General features: G+C 41.1%; 1 long non-coding RNA gene across 1 annotated transcript; it reads right to left on the bottom strand.

Annotated features, from left to right (window-relative positions):
* Positions 1–3,825: 3,825 nt before the first annotated feature.
* Positions 3,826–5,336, bottom strand: LOC134422083 (uncharacterized). The gene is made up of 3 exons (XR_010028726.1): positions 5,305–5,336; positions 4,505–4,610; positions 3,826–3,853 (listed from the first exon to the last, which is right to left on the bottom strand). It is a non-coding gene; the product is annotated as an uncharacterized LOC134422083 (long non-coding RNA).
* Positions 5,337–11,489: the final 6,153 nt, after the last annotated feature.

The raw sequence follows: 11,489 nt of genomic DNA, 5'->3' as shown, positions 1-11,489 counted from the left end.
AAGGGAGAAGGAGGAAAAAAGAAATAAAAAAGAGTCCAATAGGTCTTTGAACAGTGGTCCCTTGTCTGTCACATCAAGACATGGCTTCTACTTCACACACTATTGACCACAAAAAGCAATCTTGCGACTTTTGAAGCCCCATCACAAAAAAACAAGTGCGAGAGAAAACTTTTCTTGAAATGTCAAGGATGGGGGGCTGACTGCTCTCATCTCCTATGATTAATGACTTGTGGCCTTCTTGTGTAGAGGCTGCTAATTAGCTTCAGACTGATTGGGCTGCAGAATGCAAAATTCAGCTTGATAAACCTGGACAGCCTCCATTCCCCACCTCTCAAACAAGCCTGGTGCAGAAACTCTGGCATCTAGTTTTGTGGTAAAAGCATACTCTTTGGAACCAATGTAATTCCAAGAGACTGGGCTTCACCTCTTAGAAAATTGAACTACAGTGTTTTGCTGTATAATTAATTTTCAGTCCTGTCCTAGTTACCTGCCTTTTCTCTAAATACTTGCTTCACACTTTGAGTAAGCAGACATCATATACTAAAAATTTAGTTTAAAAGCAAAAAAAAAAAATAGCAGGAGGATTTTTTTAACTTCAATTATTCCCTTATTAACAAATGAGAGCACGTTCATTATAATGCTTCTGAAAAGTTGCACACAGCCTTCTTGGATGTTCATTATAGATGCACTTAAAAAGAGAGCAGAAAAGCAGCAGTTCCTAAATTGTTATTGCCTAACATTCTGACCACCTGCTCTACTGGAATACATGCTGAACCCTTTCTTTGGTAATAATCATTTGCCATAGCTATAGAGGAGGAAGTCCAGTACACAGGGAGTTTCAATCCCTTCTGCCATGACCCCCCTCCCTCTCTCCTCTCAATCTTGGATTAATTCTGCTTGTTGCATTGATCTTCACATAGAAAAGCATTACATTCTACTAACACAGGAAGGTTGCAAATACTTATGCCAGATTTTTAACATTAACCTCATCAAACTGATGCACTACAACACAAGGCTGATTTGCTTAATAACTGATTACTCATCCTCTGGGCACTAGCAACCAAAATTAGAAACTTTAGCAGCTCATAAAACAAAGTAATATGAGCTTTTTTTTTTTTCAGATACCTACAGTTCTGAGAGAGAAGAAAAACTAATGTTTCTAGGCTAGTACCAAAGAGGGAAAGTTTGTTGGTTTGGTTGGTGGGAAGGATTGAAATGCTAATTTCCTCTCTACTAAATAATACCTAGATAAAAAGACCACATAAATATCTATGCATAAAGATAAATTAATAGTTGGATTCATTTTAATTTCATATATATACAAGTCTGAATATCTTCAACTCATGAGCTGCTTGAATTCAAGAGGCTTCCTTTCTTGCTCTGGATTTCTCAGAGCATCCTTCACTTGTTCCACCCATTACTCACATTGCTCTACACCCACAGGGCACCTGTTACACCAGGTACTGCATGTTGTGAAGTGAAAAGACAGTCATGCTTCAAAAGAGTAAGTTCCAGTATTGCAAAAATACTGCCACATGAGTAGGCAGCAGGCCTTGCCAAGGGAGAGTTTGCAGGGGTAGTGCTCAATTTATGATGAAAGGCAACAGGTGGCCATTGGAAATAGTAACTGAAGGGACCATGAGATGACTGTGATAGACAATGCAGGGAGACGGCATCATCCATAGCCTCTTCCAGGTCCCCAACAGGAAGCCTAAGTTTATGCCTAACTTGAAGCATGCAAGCAATCTCTTTGAAGCCAGTAGTAACCAGGTTTTAAAGTACATGCATGTCTATGCATTTATTTTCACTGTAATTATGCAGCATGTACACTGTATGGTGTAAACACTAACAGACCAACCTCAGCATTCTGTAAGGTAGCACAGTTCCTCAATCATCAATATATTGCTTAAGACCTGGGATTTAACTTAGTGTTTATAAGCATTTTTCTATGCCTTACCCTGTTTCTTTTTTGCCTTGTTTTGCTTTCAGCAAAGCTCTCTGTAGTATCATAACTCACAATCTTTCTAGTCAAGACTTTGTTTATAAAACCCCTATTGTTCCAGAACAATGGAGTTGTGACCTGTTCGAAGGCAGGACTGCAATCAGGGCCCTCTCCGTACTTTCTCAGGGTGCACTTTGTGACCAAGAGAATAGACCACACAACCCTATTGATGTCAGCCAGGAGGGGAAAAATAGGCTCCCTCAATAAACCTCAACATAAATCTTCTTGCCCTATCTCACCATCTGCATTCACCTAAAGCACAAAATTAATAAGCAGAACAAGTATCTCCAAGCCTAAAAGATTGAAATACTGCTTGCAGACCAAAACAGATTAGTTTCATACTCGGGGCAGTTTTGGGGAATTCACAGGCACAGAAAGCAACAGGTGGAAACATAGCTTGGGCCAAGACAAAGTGAACGAGATTGACCCTCACATCATGAATATGCTTCACCCTTCTGTGTCAGTTCCCCCCTATAAATTTCCCCAGTGGCAGGGTTGTGGCTTCTGTTGCTTTCTTATCACCGATGACTTTGGTTTTCTAATTTTGCTTCCAATGTTACAGAACAATTATCCACACAATACAAGCACTAACAGTGAAACAGCCACAGCTTTTTTCATTTTCTGAAAATGCCACATTCTGTAGTTCTGGTTTTGAAGGTCAGGAAAGGGCTGCTTAGAAGAGGTGATGACCATGTCTCTTTTGAAATATACTTCTGGCCACTCAACCTCATTCAGCTTTACATATTTTTTCTGCATATGTTAAGAACATGAAGTAAGATACTCAAAGAAATCTGCAGACAAAAGAAATAAAGAGAAGAGTTTTCCTTAACTTCAGTGGAAACAGCCTTCACATGTTGCCTAGGTGTATTCTAGGCAGTTAAAACAAGTGCATTCAATATACATTTTCATTATCATTCATGAAAGAGGAAAACAAAAAAGCCAGAACAAGCACTAAAACAAGCAAACAAATGGAGCCTCCAACTTAATTGCATAAGTGTTTGTGGGAAAACTGAAAGCACTTCATAGCAGTGCTACCTTTTTGTCCAGTGTCAATACATCTTCTAGCACAGCAGGGTTCCAGATTGTGACCAAGTCTTTCAAACAGTGCTGCATTGAGCAACAATAGTGTAAAGACAGCTAAAGCCAAGTTATTTCTAAATTCGAATTATTATTTATGTTTTTAAGCATTCACTAAATTCTGACAGCAATAAAATCCTTCTATAATGTCTTCCATCTGAGCAGGGCATATCAAAGTGCTTTGCAACAAATTACTGGTTAAAATGTGTAAAAGAAATTTAATTGTTAAAATGGAAGGCAAAAGATCTGTCAAGTCCCGCTAGAGGGAAAATACTACTGTAAATTCATCAGGACTAAAAGCATGACAAAACCAGATTTTATAAAGTTATATTTCTGCTGAATCAAGGCATATCTGTAATATATAACCTTATATAGCAAATTTCAGGCAACTTGTAATATTGCTGGTTAGAAAACACTTCAACTTAAAATGATTGCTCAAGTACCATTAGTAAAATTGCACACTTATTGGCAATATAAGCTATCATACCAGATCATCATTTGTAGATCTGTATCTGCTGACCTGGTCATACCTACTCAATGACTAAGCACTCTGAATGGAGGGGAGGAGACACCCCTGTGAAGCAAACACTCACCTTGGATGTTTTTAACAGAAAAGGAGGAGAGCAATCAGAGCTCCTTATGTGAGAGACACATGGAGAGGACCAGCCCAGGGGTGAAGTAAGGCAGGGGAATCCACTGCTGTTTCTCCAGGACTTGAGAAGATAAAATGGAATTGTCCATAGAGCACCTTCCATGAGGAATTCATTCCTTTCTCTGTATTGAAAAGGAAAAAAAATGAGCAACCTTAAAAAAGCTCGGTTATGACATCCCTCCCCTGACTCCCTCCAGACAGCAAAACCTATTTAGAACATCCAAAATCTATTCATTCAGTAGCACTGAAATAATTACAAATGTGTAAAAATGTAACTACTTCTAGTAAAGCTAGAATAACTATGCTCTGCTCTAGCATAAAGCATTTTACAAGGCACTATAAAGCTACCCTACCATGCACAGACAATGCCTTTGCTCCCAAGTAATATGCAAAATACTTTGTTAATCCCCCTCACTGCTTTTATAGTCTGATGATTGGTTCAACAGCTGAGCCGTCAGCACCAAATCAATTCAGGTGTCCTCGTTAACACCTTCATTCACTGTGGCTACAGGGCACGGGCTGAAGGGATGGCAACACCCAGCTCCCACTACTCCCATCAGCAGAGGACCTGTGGAAGGCTGCAAGGATAATTGGAGCTCATGGGATGCTGCAGTACCACAGAAGAGGGTAAGGAAGGGTGGGGCCAGGGGTACAGCTGGCCAGGCATCCCCATGTCTACTGAGATACTGTACATGAAATTAAATGTGGCAGTTGAGAACTGAAAATGCTTACATCTGTGTTAGAGTTAGTGTGTCTGAAGCACAGAACATTACCCAGGTAGCTAAGGAGTCAGAATCAACAGCCTGAGAGATCAGTGTAGAAGTGCTAGAGGAGGCTCGAGGGAAAAGAACTAGAGAACAGATGTGAGGATATGAAGACCTGTGATAAAAAATACATTCAGGTTATGCATCTGTTTAACAAATTAAGATACCTGAAAATAGACTGTCTGAATACTTTGTAATAAGTCTAGTTGTTGGACATCTAGAAGAGTGTAGTAGGGCCAACCAAGTCAGCATCAGAAATAATTATAGGTCCAACAGTGAGACCATCACAATCTACAGACACCCAAACAAAAAACACTGTGCAATTTTAGAAGCTGTATAAAAATTAATGAATTCATTTATAAAATAATATAGCTTTATATGTTTATTCACTCTCCTAAGAAATATTTGTGTTGTGTTATGTCAACAATTTAATACACGAATATAATTTATAATTATTTATTATTAGTTTCAACACTTAATAAAAAGCAGTTGTTTCATATAAATACCAAAGCAATCTTCAGAGCACATCTGTGTCCCCAGCAAGCATTCAGTCTGGCCTGATTCCTTTTACCATCTGTGAGCCTGCAGGATGGAGCTGCACCAGCCAGCTCAGTGTCCCAAGCAGCAGAATGAGCAGGCCTGCAGGGCCTAACCTTGCCCTAACCTGGGGTTTTCCAGCATCCAGTCTATCTCCAGAGCCAAACATTTCCACTGGGAAGAGATTCAGTAACTCCTCAACAAGAAAATCATCCCTCCATACTGAATTAGTAGCTCTGAATAATCTCTGCCACCCCTATACAATTTCCTACCTTTCTGAAGTCTGTCCATATACTGCTTCATCTTCTAAGACAGCATTCCTCTTCCTCCATTAACTTTGCTAGGGATGCAAATACTTATGAGAGTTTTTTCAACTCAGCTGTTTGCTTCATTTGTGAAGGTCATTGGGTACTACTTTACCTCTTTGGTGCCACTTGGGATGGATATCTCCTGCTGCACTCACATTTCTGATGTGAAGCATCTCTCAGCAAGAGCGGCAACAATGAGCAGGGCAGTGTCCTCTGTGGAGCTCCAGGAATGTGATTGCTGGCAGTTCCTGCAGAGCAAGAGGACACAAATCTCCTGCCTGCTGTGAGCTCAGAGCTAATGGTGAGGCCAGCTGGCCACCTTTCATTCTGCACACTGAGAGCGAGATGCTGTCCTGCATAGGACACACAAACCTGCAATCCCTGGCTCTAGGACTGAGGTGATTATGTGATCAGCACCATCCTGCCTAGTACCTGGAATCCAGTCAGGGCTGGACCAGGTGTTGTCCTTCTAGGCACAAAAGATCACATCTACTACAGCACTAGCAGGGATGGTGGTGAGGCATGTGGTAAATAGGCCACATCAAAACTCTCTCTTTCTAAACCTATCACACCTGGGTCCCCACTCCTGTATCCTAGGGTCACCTCAGAATGCCCCAATGGTGCCTGAGTCACACAATGGCCAACATGCTCATGCCTTTACAGTACTGTTTTGTCTGAGTCATGCCATCAGCACCAAAGCCTGATTAGCAAACAGAACAAAAGGAGGGGGATTCACACTGTTCTTCTAAGGTTTATGAATGCTGGCATGCCTTTTTATTTCTCTGAACTTGAAATCCTGGGCATACTCACCTCCTACCTGCTTTGTTAGGCACCTCCACGGTATTTGACAATAGCTAGTTGCCTCTCATTTACAGGAAATTATTGATCTGACCCATAAGATTCAGTACACACAGTAGAGGGTGTTTTAGGTCAAGGAATAGACCTTACCTCAGCCCAAAGTACAGAAGAGTACTGAGAACTTTCAAGGACACCACTAACTGACCTGTTTCTGATTCCAAGCAAAAGACAAAGTCCTGGGATGGCAGTAGCCAGACCTCTTCATTTCAAGAGCAGTATGACAAGAGCTGGATATTATCCTAAGGGTTTCCCTTGCTCTTTTAAAAGAGATCTTGATACAACCAGCAAGACCTCATGAAGAGTTGCCAAATTTGCCCCCTCAAGGGGTACTGCAATGCAGTAGTTGCAAAAGGGAGGAAGTTCACCTCAAGGAGCTCAGACCTGGGACAAGTTTTTATAAATGCATAGCTGCCATTCTGCTTGCACCTTTGCTGTAAATATGAAGCACTACAGGATGAGGTTAAAAGTTAGGCTCTGTGGCTGACTCATCTAGCAGACACAGAGCTCCTGTGGACTGTGTTGAGAGACAAACACAAGGAGTAAAGGGATTACACTGTATTGTAGGTCGAGAGCCAGTTTTGGTGGAGTGTTAATCTCCAAGAGTGTCACTGCCAAAGTCACTCCTTAAGAGACAGCTTCTGTCTTAGGACCCGAGGCTAACCTATTTGATGTCACACTGCAAGCAGAGCAGGTACTGGGTTTGCAATGTATATTTGATGTCTAGTGTTGAAAAGTGAATTGATTGAAATGCTGTCAGGCTCCATTTTGAATGATTGCACTACTAATGTCACCTAGAGGCAACTTGATGGACATTCTGCCATACATAGACTACAGTAGGCTGGAAATCATCATTTGCAAATCATCACCTTCGAAGGTACAACAACCAATTCAGCTGAAAAAAAAATAAAGAACTGGAAACATGTTGAAGAAACATTAACCTGAGGAAGTGAGCAAATCAGGAACACCAAATATTTAGGCTCATGGATTTCTCATTATGGGAATTTTCAGCCAACTGTATTTCTTTTGGGGTGTTGCATTTCAAAACCTGTGTTTTGTTTGATAATGTAATTCCACCTCAGGAAATCTAATCAGTTTGTCTTCTAAGGTTTTAGTGATATACATTTGGGGGTTTGTTCATTTCTGGAAGTAGCTTTACAAAATCTGTCACTATATACAAAAGTGTCAAATGAGTAGTAAAACACTGGCATATTTTTGAAAGGATATGGGGATTTAGCTATCTAGTTCACATTTAGATTAATAAGAACTTAGTATTTAAATTCCATCGTTGATCATATAAATCACAGTTTTGACTTCTATTTCCCTGCCCTGACACCAGCCTGGGTTAGAGTTTATAAACATTCATGTCATAGGACAGAGGTAGGGAAGATTTACTTATTTAAAGCGTCAACTCTTCTCCACAAAAATAGAATTCTGCCATTACTTTTACACCAATCTGGAGATTAACAATGTGGTAAAACCATTGGCTTATAAGTGCTCTCAGAACCACCATCTCAGAAAGAGGAAGAAGGAGGACTAAGGAAACATGAGTATTTCACCACAGCCATCCACTACTGTCAGTTTATGTTAGCTAGTCAGCAATAACGTTGAAGCCTTTCAAGTACTCTCTATCAAATTTACTGAGAAATTTGGTATGAATTTACTGTGAGTGTATTTTTCTAGAAAACAACAACAGAAACTGAGATACAGGCTAGATGTTCAACTCTTTCATTTAAAAATCCTGTGGGTTCTTTTTCATATACCAGTGTATTTATATATATCCTCAAGGATATTATGTTTTCCTTAAGCATTACAGAACACAGCATCTCATCAAGAAGATTTGAATTTCTATATGAATTTGGCACTGCACCAGGGAAACTCTATCCCTTCCACTAACAAATGGGGACAGGAAGCCATTTTGAATCTGCACAAAGTCACACAACAAGTTGGAGAGTTCTGTGACTAGTGAAAAGAAAAAGATTTCATGTTGAAGCAGAAACTACTTTCAAAACCAAGTAGAATCAGGAACAGAATTCTTCTTCAGCCTCTTGAAAACAGACTGTTCATGGTACCACATGTCGCAGTGAGATGTTCAAGCAGACTCTGCTTTTCTTGAGCAAGGAGCATGGAACAGGGCCATGGAAAGGCCAGACCTTGGCTAAAGGCAGGCTGCCTGGGAGCTCTCCTGCTGCAGTGCACACATGAATTCTAAACAGGGCCACTCATCAGGGAGCAGAAAGAGCAGGGCTTCTCCAAGGAGAGGAGAAGCTGGGGAATGAAGGTGGCTTGAATGAAGCTCCACATTGCCTGAACAGGATCAGGCTGGTTTGACAGTCCCAGACCAGGTGAGATAAAGAGTCAATGGCAGCATCCTTCCAGGAAGCACAATCAAGCAAGAAGGCTGAAAATGGGTTTGTGACACAGCTCTAAGGTGCACCCAGGATACAGACAGAAGACAAAGTTACCTTGCAGGGCAGTTCTGGAGTCCACCCCAAAAAGCCAGTCAGGAAGCCAGAGCAATGAATGAAGGCCTGGAACACCTACAACTTGGTTTAGCAGACAGCCCAAGGCTGAAGTAGGCATGGACCTGCAGGCAAAGGTTGTGGGACAAGGCCTCAGGTGAGCCTCACCAAGATCCTAAAGCCAGTCAGGGCCTCATACAACCTAACCTATTCTTTGGGAAGAGATGGGAGTCTAAAGCCTTGTTTAGGCAAGAAATACTGCTGCTTTACTTTTCAGTAAAAATATATACCTGCTCTTATGCTGAAAAGCTGGAATTTGGCCAACAAAAGATCAAGTTTTTGTTCAGCCCCTGATATGAGCTCCCATATAGATGTGTGTTTGGGCAAAAAAAGATCTGCACAAAGGGTGATGGGCAATCATTCCTCTTATTTGTCGGCTCTGTAGACTGCAAAACTCAGTTTAATGAAGCAAATTTTAAATATATAAATATTTACATTAGAAATAGGAAAAAAAAAGTATCCAGTATTCTGCTGTCTAAATTTAGCCTTAAACCCTTAACTCCTATTAAAAATCTTAAATGAGTAAAAGTCTTAAATGAGTAAATGGTAGGCTCCTCAGTCTGTGTGTCATTTTAAACATAAAATTAATGTCTTCTAAGGGAATCTTTCAATATTTAGAAATTTGATGGCTGCCCAATTATCGAGAATTTGTATGCACATTCTTTTCTTTCACTGATCTGCTCTTTCAACATCACGAATGGTAACACTCTGGGAATTGTTTACCCAAGATCAGCATGGTTCAAGTGTTACTTAGGATCTCAGTTAGCATTTCTTGGGTTTTAGATGTTTAGTCCCTGGGGAGAAGTGAAAATGACAGCAGGAAGAACCTAGAGTACTAAGTCCTGCTGAAGCTGGCACTTGATGACAGGAGGAGAATGAACACACAAGGCACTACATTTTATGATAGAGCAAACAGGGAAGTTTGTATTAGATTGTATCAACTTGTGCTATGTCTTGAGCACATGTGAAAGAAAAGAAACTGACGAAAGTTACAGGGTACAAAAACAAGCAGAATGCACGGAGAACGGGAAGTTGGGAATAGGTGTAAAATGGAAATAAATAGTAGAAGGAAAAAAAAGAGACTTGTCACCTCTCACATGACAACTGTTCTAAGTGATGACTTTGCAGTTCAGATGAGAAAGAATTTGTTCCTTCCTCCCTTGCCCCCAGGCCCACCAGAGGGACACACTTTGCCCAGGGGTAATGGCTATGGCATTGATAATCTGAGCCTCACGTCAGAAAGATGAATAGAGTCATTTTCTCTGAAGTAAAAGAGGCAACAGGCAATGAAGGGCAGGGTGTGTGCAGGTAGTGTGCAAATCTGCCTTTGGTTGGCCTAGAATATTAGAAAGGCATCTGCCACACCAGGAAAATACATCCCACCCAAAATGCTAAGACCCATGCATTCATGTTTGCGGAAAGCCGACATCAGGCTGCTTCAGAGCTGTCAGCCCTCTGTGGGCAAATTGATTCATCCATGGGGACAAGCACCCCAGCTCTGAGCACTTACACAGGGTTTGGAGGCAAAGACACTGGCCAACATCTTGCTGACCGTGCTGTATTACCTACTGCTTCCAAACCCACAGAGCTGTTCCATCTGGTCAGGGTCCTGCCCTCCTAGGCAGTGTTCCTGAGCACAAAGAGCGGACCTTTATTTCCTGCTGCCATCACTTGCCATCGATCAAAGCTACAGCAGGGTGATAACCCACTGCAGACCAGAAAGGCTGTAATACACTCTTCCAGAAAGACAAATGCTTTCTGAGGCTTCCCTATAGCTATAACACAGCCTTCCATCCATCCATCTGTCCCTGCACTTAGACACAAGTTGGCTTAGTAAGGATTCAACAGCAACAGACAGTTTTCTCTCCCTTCCACATGCGCTATTCTCTTCCTCAGTAGGTCAAAGTCCTCTCCCAAAACTGCAGCCATTTCTGGGAAATGCCTACTGGGAAGAGGAACGCCTGCCTCTCCTGTGTTACCTTCACAATATAATTGTAAATCTGCGACACTCTAAGCAGGCCACAAATTCCTCAGGTCAAACTGTAAACACTGCAGGAATTCGAGGTCCTTGACATTTCACGGAAAGCAGAGCTGTGAGACTGAGGAAAACAAGCTAAAGGCTAAGTTAAGATATGTCTACTAGCTCCTAAGAAGGATCAGTTCAAATAAGGAACTGCAGTCACAATTTCCTGCTTGATTGTCACTTTCTTCCAGTGAAGAAATAGTCTGCAACTGGCCCTTGTCAGGAACAAATTACTTTCCCTTCACTGCCAAGTCAGCTCCACATGCCCTGCACAGAAGAGAAGCAGCACTGCAAAAAGCCAGTTTTCCCCAGAGGTTAGGAACTACAGAGGCTGGTAATCTGTACAGATAATTTTAAAGGGGTAACTTACCCTGCATTTACTGAGAGCAGTATAAAGGACTAAGTGGGAGTTTCATTCTAAATTAATTGAAAAAAATCTGCTATGCAATATTTTGCATAGGAATTCTCATGAATGAAATTTTTTTGTCCCCTGAGAGCAAGCTTTAGGGAGGGCTAAGACAGAATCTAAATCCAACCATAAAAGAAATGTGGTGAAAGCATGTTGGTATTTTAGCTTATGTTCTCAGATATAGCCAATCTGTACCAATAAAAAAGTTAATTAAAATTAATTACAATGAAAAGCTTTTTAAGACATACTATTTTCAGACTTCCAGTTTGTTTGCTTTTAGTGTGGGCAAGATACAATAAGCATTCTGCTTAGGCCTTCCTCACTTCATTCTTTCAAAAAA

This window comes from Melospiza melodia, chromosome 9, assembly GCF_035770615.1.
Source record: "Melospiza melodia melodia isolate bMelMel2 chromosome 9, bMelMel2.pri, whole genome shotgun sequence".
Classification (NCBI taxonomy): Eukaryota; Metazoa; Chordata; class Aves; order Passeriformes; family Passerellidae; genus Melospiza; species Melospiza melodia.
The sequence above is the reverse complement of the archived record's forward strand: the minus strand, read 5'-3'. Positions and strand labels throughout refer to the sequence as shown.